The sequence below is a fragment of the Cryptomeria japonica genome, chromosome 1 (genome assembly GCF_030272615.1).
Source record: "Cryptomeria japonica chromosome 1, Sugi_1.0, whole genome shotgun sequence".
NCBI classification, from domain to species: Eukaryota; Viridiplantae; Streptophyta; class Pinopsida; order Cupressales; family Cupressaceae; genus Cryptomeria; species Cryptomeria japonica.
The window spans coordinates 658,982,210-658,991,894 of NC_081405.1; the positions used below are offsets into that span (position 1 = coordinate 658,982,210).

Here is a 9,685-nt window from a genome sequence, read left to right on the forward strand (position 1 = left end):
ACAGTGTTATTGAATAACATCTAACGTGTACCTTATTTTCATCCCTAAAAATGAGATCTACCTTAGAGCACCAACCATTTACTTTTCTAGATTCAAAGGTGATTGGTTATCCATGATATAGTTTTTCAAATTCATGTTTGACAATAGATTATGTTTTTACCTCACAGAAGTATTATTTTTAATAAAAAAAATATTGAGCATATAGTACTTAACCATTAATGTGTTCAAACTAGAATGCTTTGTTGTTATGTTAATCTGTCTAGACTATGTCTTATAATGTTACTACATTAGATCCAAAGTTTATTCCAAATGAATATAGTGTCATGTTGGGAACATCCAATGCTATGTGAAGTTATGTTTAAATGTGAACTATAATTAGTCCTTTGGTGAACATTCAATGTAAAATTAGGGAGACTTGAAATGGAAATGCTTGAAATGATTTTGTCATTTGGTAGAGCGTGTTTGAGAGAAGGTTCAAAGGATACAATTGTCCTTAATAAAGTTTCAAAGGCTACAAGTTTTTGTAGTTGGCATCATGAATGATACATATGGATGCCCAATTGATTATATAAACAACAGTGTAATTGAGAATTGTGAGTATTGCCTATTATTTGCAAAATTTCAAATGGGGAATAGCTCAGATATTGGCATCAAATTTATGATAATCTTGATGGTTATTGTTGTCTTTTAACGCACTCAATTTGAGTGAAAAGATTATTGATAATAAAGTTAAAAGAGTGGTTCATAGAGTGATACAAAATTCAATAGTTATTTGAATATATTTGGCATTTTACTCTTAGATTCTTATCTAATATTAAACACAATTTAAATTAACAAAATAGTAATTAATATTACAGACCACACTCAAACATTTATGAGAAAATTATTTAGGCTATATTTTATAAATATCTTTTTATGCTCATCCAAGGTTGACTATCTCACAAGTGCAAGTGGGATATGACATGTTGTTAGTGCAAGTGAGATGCTATATTTCTAATTGACTCTACTTGATTTTGTTTACAATCTCAACATTACCAACTAGGCTTCAAATTTGTTCGTCTATATGATCGTTTTTTCACTTTTGGATCGTATATGAAAGCTTAAAAAATTATCGGACTATATGTATTGACATCCTATAATTTTCTATACGACACTTCAAATTATTAATAAACCAGAAAAAATAAAAATATGCGTAGGATTCGATATTTGATAATGAGGATGAATTTGGCTTTGAGGCGGACAACGGATGACATGTGAGAATAGGGTTTAACCCTAGCGTAGGGGTCGCTGATTCTATGAAGGAGGGATTGTGGCCTCCTCCACGCAGGTAACTAGCCCGTCTTATCTTTTTTTTTTTTCTCTCTACATTCAATTCTTCTGTATGTTGTGTGGTTTTCTCTCAGTTCATCCGAGCAGACTGTTAATTTGATGTAATCGATTGGTGGCCTCCGACCAATATGGATGGAAATCCGATTAATGGAGCAACTAATTCAATTAGTGAAGGTAGTGTACAGGTGCCCTTGCAAACAAAACCAAATCTTTCAGGTTTGCTCTCATAGAAATCCGTATTTCTATTCCTAACTTTTCTAAATTCAGGTCTAGTATTGTTGCCCTTTTTGGAGGTAATGGAGAATTAAAATGAGGAGGAGGTAAACCTACCTCTACGGTTTCTAGGCTTTGTATCATTCCTAATCCCGAAATGGTTAATGTCTTGAATCATGATAAATCTTGTTTGAAAAGCATTTTTGTATTTCTTGCAGTCGTGGACGTTACTAAGTGCTCGACTTGTAAATTTCTTGATGAATGGCTTAAAAATGTTTGGACTAAGAATTTAGGGTTTCAATTTTCCTTTTCTAGAATGAAACAAAAAGGGTTGTTTTTTATTTTTTTAAATGATGCTAAATTTTAGGTGGGGGTTGTTGAGAGACAGTATTGGATCATTGGGAGTTGTACTTTTAGGGCCCTCAAACAATCGCTTGAAGCGGTTTGTGATGAAATATTGGCGCTATCCTGTCTTAGATGGATTGTGGTTAAGAATCTTCGTCCTCTGTTTTGGAACCTTATCCCTCAAATGCTAGAGTCTATCAGGAAGGTTCTTAGGGTGGATAATACCCAATCCCTTGTTCTCCACGTGGATACTAGGTGTTGATTTCAATTAACTTGAGCAAAGATCTCCCCAGATTCATTAACATTAACATCAACGATGAACCTATTGCATGTGTTATTGAAACCCATGGTGGGATTAATGCTTGCTTTTTATGTAGATGTGAGGGCCATATCTAGAGGAGTTGCCATATTTATATTAAATACAAGCCTCTTGGTAGAGTGAATGACACCTCTAATGGTTTACCCCCTGAGTTTGTTAATAAGGAGCCAACACTACCCGAACAAGAGGCTCCTCCATTGCAATCGTCCGTCGTTAGAATTGATGGTGGGAAAAGGTCAATTTTGGAGCATTTGAATTCTCTTAAGGAAGCAATACAGGCTGCAGTTTCAGCCCCGCCCACTAAACTTTCCACCCTTGATGAATCTTTGAAGGTTGGGAGTATTAATGTTGAACCAACACCACCAACCCCCCCACCCACCCACCCACCCCATCCCATATTAGGTTATTTCTATTTTGTTGTCTCAATTAAGAGACACCAAAAAAACTATGGGTGACCAACCTATCCATCCCAAGGCTCACAAAAGCAGGAGGAAGAATGCTCAACAGTTAGCCTCGGAGAATCTTAGAAAGACCAGGGGCTGCATGGTGGATGTAACACAATCTCCTAATGAGTCCCCCTCTATCTTCCATTTCTTTTCTCCAATGTGGTTAGTGTGATTGAAAATGATAATTACTCCCTTGTTAAATCTATAGTTAGGAATATTGAAGAGAAGAGTTAGGTTATTATGAGGCTAAGTGAAATAGATAGTTTGGTTAACACCAATGGGAGAATCATCTCAATAAAGATTTCAAACAATTTTAGTATTCTTGCAAAATCTCAGATGGAGAATCCCCAAGATGGTGAGATCGATAGTTGCAATTTTTCTCCCTTAGAGGAAGGTCTCATCTCTCCCCTTGGTGAGAAGAAGACTACCCTATCAACTCAACTTTGTAGTATCTTGACTCCTTCCAGCGATATCCTTCACTCTAGTCTTGGTAAGAATGAATATTTTTTTGATATTATTACTGATGATCCCCTTGTTAGACATGAGGCTCCTAATGAGGCCCATGACCTGGCCATAGTACCCTATGAGTCCTCTAGTGTGGGTCTTAGTCCAATCACCACTGATACTCACCCATTAGAGTCTGATTTGGAAACAAGGTCGATATCCAATTATTTTGTTTCTAGGGAGGAGCAACTCTTAGGTCAAGACATTAGAAGAAATCCTAAGAAATAAAACCATGAGATCTTAATCCTTGTTGGAAATGGTCAGTTCATTAAAGTTAAGAGGAAGAGAGGGAGCCCAAAAGGAAAGAGCTCTCCTTTTCCAAACACAAAAGGACAATAACAAAGAGCTTCCTAAATGCTTTGACAACTTTAAGGCTGCAATGAATATCTCTTTCTAATGTGTCTAATGGAATTACATTGCATATCATGGAATGCTAGTGGGTTAGAATCCCCAAACAGGAAGCATGTGGTCAGGATATTCTTGAACCAACACAAACATACTAATATTATGTTGTTGGAGTAAGTAAATGCCACTAAGTTCACATTGAATATTAACCTTAGATACATATGAAAAGATGCAAGCCAATTTGCCACTAAACATGATAAAGGAAAAGGGGGGGTTGTTGCCCTAATAGGTGGCAAAATAGGGTAATGAGGTCATTGATAATGGGTCTTCCCCATGTAACACGATTGTGTGGTCCATTATTAACAAGCATGATGCTAAAGTTGGAGTGTGCTCTCTGTACGCATCAAATGACTATAGAGAAAGAATTGAATTATGGAAATGGATGTGTACACTCTTGGATATCCCCTAGATAATTGGAGGGGATTTCAATCTGATTGAGCATTAGGTGGATAAACTAGGAGGGCTGGATTTAGAGTGGAAATATGGTGAGAATCTCTATTGGACAAGGATGAAGGTAAAGCTTAGACTCTTTGACCCTCTTGAAGGTAAAAGGAATAGTTATAGGTCCATTTGGAACACTTGGTGCAACTACCAACGAGGGAGGAAGAGGATCTATTGTAGGAGAGACAAATTTAGTGCTAATAGAGGTCCTTCTTCTCTTTCAAGAAGAAGGGTGATGAGACCATAGTTACAGTGTGCCCATACACTCTACCAGATCATCATCTTATCATTCTGACACATCTACTAAAAGAGATGACAAATTTATTTTCAACACTAGCCTATTTAATGACCAAGATACTATGTGTGTCGTCTATATGATTAGGAAAATTAATAAATGGGACTACCACAATCCATCTTCCATTGATAGGTGGAACAACAATGTCAACTATTGGAGGGTTCTATTTCAAACAACTAGGAAGAAGACAACCAAAGATGAGAGGAAGCTAGAAAGAGACCTGGTTGAGAACTTATTAGTTTTTTAGTCTCAAAACCAAATGGACCTCTCTAACCTTGACCTCTCAAATTCTCTGGCCCACACCAGAGATTACTTAGGAGCCTTTAGACTAAAAAGATTTAAGGGCTCAAGGTGAGGGCCAAAATCAATCGGTTGCAACAAGGGGACAAGGGATCCAAGTTATATTTCAATATGCTGAGGCATAAATAATTGATAGAATTTTAAGGGAAGAGGGTAAAGAACTAGTGGACAAGGATGAAATTAAATAATCTTTTTTCCTATATTATTGGGAGCTATTCTCCTCTAAGGGGAATTCCCTAGCTAGTCAAAATGCAAGAGAGAAATGCAAAGCTCTCATCTCGGGGAAGATATCAAAGGGGGAGGCTAATACTCTCAAGAAATCAATCTCACTTGAGGAGATCATTAAGACCATCAACACCCTCAACAATGACAATGCCCTTGGTCCTAACAAGTTGCTTACTGAGTTTTACAAAGAAACTAAGGAGTGGATAGGCATGAACTTTCTACATGTATATGAGGAAGCGTTGAATAGGGGCTTGTTGGGGGATAAAATTAATTAAGGGGGTGATTAAACTACTCCCTAAAGATGGAGACAAATCCCTCATCAAAAACTGAAGGCCTATTACATTGCTAAATATGTCCTACAAGACACTAGAAAAAATAATTGCGCGTTGTTGGTGGATATTTTGCCCAACTTTGTGAGTAATACCCAAACTAGTTTCACCAAAGGTAGATACATACTTGACAATCTCATCACTAACTGGGATGCCATGAATTGGGCTAAGAGCACCAATAAAAATGTGGTAATGTTTTTAATTGATTTTGAGAAAGAATACGACGAGATTGAATGGATTTTCCTCACCTAGAAGCATTTCAGTTTTCTAAGGAATTATGTTAGATGATTCAGATTTTGCTAAAAGATGCCTTTGTGTAGGTTAAGGTCAATGGATTCCATACCGAACCCCTTACTCTAGGGAGATCTATTAGGCAAGGGTGCCCACTTGCCCCCGCCTTATTTTTTATAGCATCTAAAGCTATTATCTCTCTCTTTAGAGACTCTTGCTACTCCCCAAAGGTCAAAGTCATCTCTCTACCTAATAAGGAAGATCTGATCAACATTTAGTTTATAGATGTTACTACATTGTTCCTAGATATTTATGAGGTAAACATGGACTCCTTGACTTTGAAATTGAATCTCTTTTGTGATGCCTCAAGGGCCAAGATATCATCAGCCAAATCCACCTTACTTGGATGGGATGATACTCCCCTTATGTGGCTCAGTAGGTACATTTTCAATGGAGAAACTTCTGTAAGAAAGTTAGATACCTTAGTATCCCCTTTGTAGTCAATCCATGTCCAAAAGAAATGTGGTTGTGGATCAAAGGGAAGATTGAAAATAAGCTAAGTAGATGGAATAAAGAATACTTTTTTATGGTTGTCAAAAGATCCTCTCTTCTTATAGCCTCTATTATGCCTCTATGTGCGTGTTTAGCGATTACGAGATCAACTATATTGAGAAAGTAATTAGGAAATTTTTGTGGTCCAATGGTAAAGGTAATTGGAAGTGGCACTGGGTTAAATGACAGTGGTATTGTTTGAGCAAAAATATGGGCAGACTAGGTCTCAAGGACCTTAAGATGCAGGGGATTGTCTTAGCGGCTAAATGGATATTTCATGCCTTGGAGGGAAATGAGCCATGGAAGGTTCTCATTAGAAATAACATTAGACTTTCTGTACCTAAACAAGCTAAAACTTGGAAGTTGCTCCCCTTTAGTGATCTCAATACTAGTAGTTTCCTTGTCTTCCCGGTTGGATCTAGTGTCTTCAAGGTTATATGGAAGGCATGTGAAATTATTAGAAGCTTAATTTCTCATAATGGGATCATCAGTAATAATAATACCCTTTGTGGTGAGAGGTCCATTTAGTGGAACTTATCCAACAAAGATAGGCCCCTAGCCCTAGTCCAAGGTTGTTTTGCTAAAAAATGGAATCTCAAAGGTATTTGTTGTTTTAATGATATTATTATTAATTGTCAACTAATTTCTTGGAATGATCTCTGTCAAAAATTCCACTTTCCTTTGTCTAACGAGAGGACTTACTTCGTATTGAGGGAGGCATGTTCTTGTCTCCAACTCCCCAAGCAGTGCTCTGCGGAGGATGATAGATTTAAGCTCTTCAAATGGGTGGATGGTACTCTGCTGGAGAACACCAAAGCCAAATCGGTTTATGATGCTTTATGCAGTAATGTTGATTTGATTGATTGTATTAATTCTGCGTGGAACTTGAATTGTAGTAATAATGATTGGTGTTTAAGGTATATTCCTATTTATGGGGTAGTACTATCACACCCAAGAATAAATTTTTAAATGGTTATTTAATCTTCATAGATTACCTATTAAGAATAAGCAACAAGATACTGATATTTGTAGTATTTGCAGGGTTGTTGAATCTATTATGCATATCTTCTTTGACTATGTTATAGCTAAAGAGATTTGGAACAACTTTGGAATTAACTTTTTTGACAGTTTCTCTTATCATAATGTTGTTTCTAATTCAATAATGGTATTAAAAAACATAGGAGTCTATTTTGGTCTTTGTTATCATGTGAGATTTTGTGGATGATTTGGTCCCTTAGAAATGAAGAGAAATTTCAAGGTAAGAGTAGGCTGCTTACTCGATCTTTGAGAAGAATCATCCTTTACAATGTTGAAATGCAGGTCACCATTGTTATTAGGCAAGAGAAGAAGAATTTCGAAAGATTTATAGAGGATGGAACCACTAGAGTCTACCTATCAGAATTATCTCATGGTTACACATGGTCCAAATTTAAGATAGAGAATACTAGACTAGACTAGACTAGACTAGACTAGACTATATAGTTGTTAGGGAACAAATCTCTCTTCTCTTGATTAAAGGATAGGGGCCCCTCCCAAACTCGCCACATGAGACGGGCATCCATATCCCCTATATGCAAAAGGTTGTCTAAATGGTAGTCGTTCGCATAAAGTCAGTTCAGATTGGGGAGGCTGAATGAATCTCCTTGGAGGGGTATTTCGAAGGTGTAACTGCAATGATAGATCACCATTTGTGAATGCACTGGAGGCCTTCATGAACAAAATCAACGAAGCTAGGAAGGTGGAAAGGCAATAGTAGGTCGCTCAGCTAGTTGCAACAACAACAATGCAATGGAGTAGAAACATTATATGGATGGAAGGCCCCCTTGGGTGGACAGTGTGAATTAAGGAGTAAAAAGGATGCTACCTTCATTTTGTGCAGTAGATTATGTTAGACACATTTTTGTTATATATGGAGCAATATGATGTATATGGATCAATTTTTTGTACATAGAGTATATATGTTATTCGTTAATATGTATGGTTCCTTCAGATGTACATATGGGTCAATGTTATGTATATGGATCACAGACACTAGTACTCTATTTAGCCAATAAGTGGTCTTGTTGCCTAGATGGCATGAACTAACTAAGTCAAAAGTGATTATTATAAGAAGTCTTCTCGCTATACTTAATACAAAAAAAATAAACCATAAAAAATAGAATAGGTAATTATATATTATATATAATTATAATTCATAATATTGATATATTATTTTAAAATATTTATTATAAAAAAACAAATTTATTTAGAATATTTTGAAATGGTAGGATATAATTGTTTCTAATTTTAAAAATATTTTAATATGAATTTTTAGAATAGTTTCTATTTTCTTATATGAATTTAGAAACTTAGTCAATTTTATTATTTAAAATATTTTAATAAAATTGTCTTGAATATGAATTTAGAAACTTGTCATAATTGAAATGATATGATATAATTGTTTTTAATTTTGAAACTTGTCATAATTGAAATGATATGATAGAATTGCTTCTAATTTTTTAAATATTTTAATATGGTTGAAGGGGTTGTGTTCTATTGGTTAAAGCATTGAGTTCTCATTGTGGAGATCAAAGTTCAAATCCCAAAGGGACATCTAATATGGAATTCAAAGTTGTGACTCTTAGTCTTACACAATTGGCTTCTAGGTGGTTTCTAATAAGTGGATTCTAATTTGTGACACTTGGTCTTCCATAGGTTGATTCTAGTGTGGTTGCTCGAAATGAGCTAATGGTGGTTTCTAATAAGTGGATTCTAATTTGTGACTCTTGGCCTTCCACAGGTTGATTCTAGTGTGGTTGCTTGAAAGGAGCTAGTATTAGTTTCATGGTTTTGGTTGCTCGATATGAGCAAATATTAGTGTCATGTAATGGTCTCAAGTTGATGCTCGTATGAGCAAAATATTTGTAAACGATTTGGAATTTTAAAAAAAAAATTAATATGAAATTTTAGAATAGTTTATATTTTCTCATGAGTTTAGGAACTTAGTCAATTTAATTTTTTAAATATTTTTAATAAGATTGTCTTAAATATGAATTTAGAAACTTGTCATAATAGATAAAATTTAAGATTTTGACATTTTTTTTTGAATAAAGGGGTAAAAACTTTATTGAAGAACATAATCAAGAACTACAACAGAGAACCAGAGTCTCAGAGCCCCATGAGGGGAACACAAGCCCAACCCAAGAGAGAACCAAAGTCTCAGAGCCCCATGAGGGGAACACAAGGCCAACCTAAGAGAGAACCAGAGTCTCAAGGCCCCAGGGGGGACCCCAAACCCAACCCAAAATCAATTGGCTTCATAGCTATCCATATCCTCAACAAATATCTTATGCATGTCCTAACAAGATTTTGACATTTATTATAAAAGAATTTATATAAAATTATTCATAAATTATTATTATTTTGACAATTAATTATTTTCTTAAAACATAAAATGAAGGCCATTGAAATGACCAAATCGTCATAAAAAAATCATATGACAGTTAGGGGTGGCTGTCAAATTCCAAGCCTGTTACCAACTACTATAATGAGAGGTGTTGTTGTTGAATTTTGCAAAAAGCAACGTGTTATTGATCAATTTTAAATTTGAGTTCATTGTATTATTCAATTAATAGGAATTGCTTTAAAAATAAATTTTTAATTGATTTTGTTGAACTAAATTTAAAAAACATATCTTTTTAATTTAATTTTAAAATTTTATGTTTGATGACTATTTTTAATAAATTTCTTTAAAGAAAATTGCATTTTCTTT

The 9,685-nt window shown here is 35.1% G+C and overlaps 1 long non-coding RNA gene across 1 annotated transcript; it reads left to right on the top strand.

Annotated features, from left to right (window-relative positions):
• The first annotated feature begins 1,203 nt into the window (after window positions 1-1,203).
• On the top strand, window positions 1,204-8,899 carry LOC131050415 (uncharacterized). The gene is made up of 3 exons (XR_009106946.2): window positions 1,204-1,327; window positions 1,404-1,545; window positions 8,629-8,899. It is a non-coding gene; the product is annotated as an uncharacterized LOC131050415 (long non-coding RNA).
• Window positions 8,900-9,685: the final 786 nt, after the last annotated feature.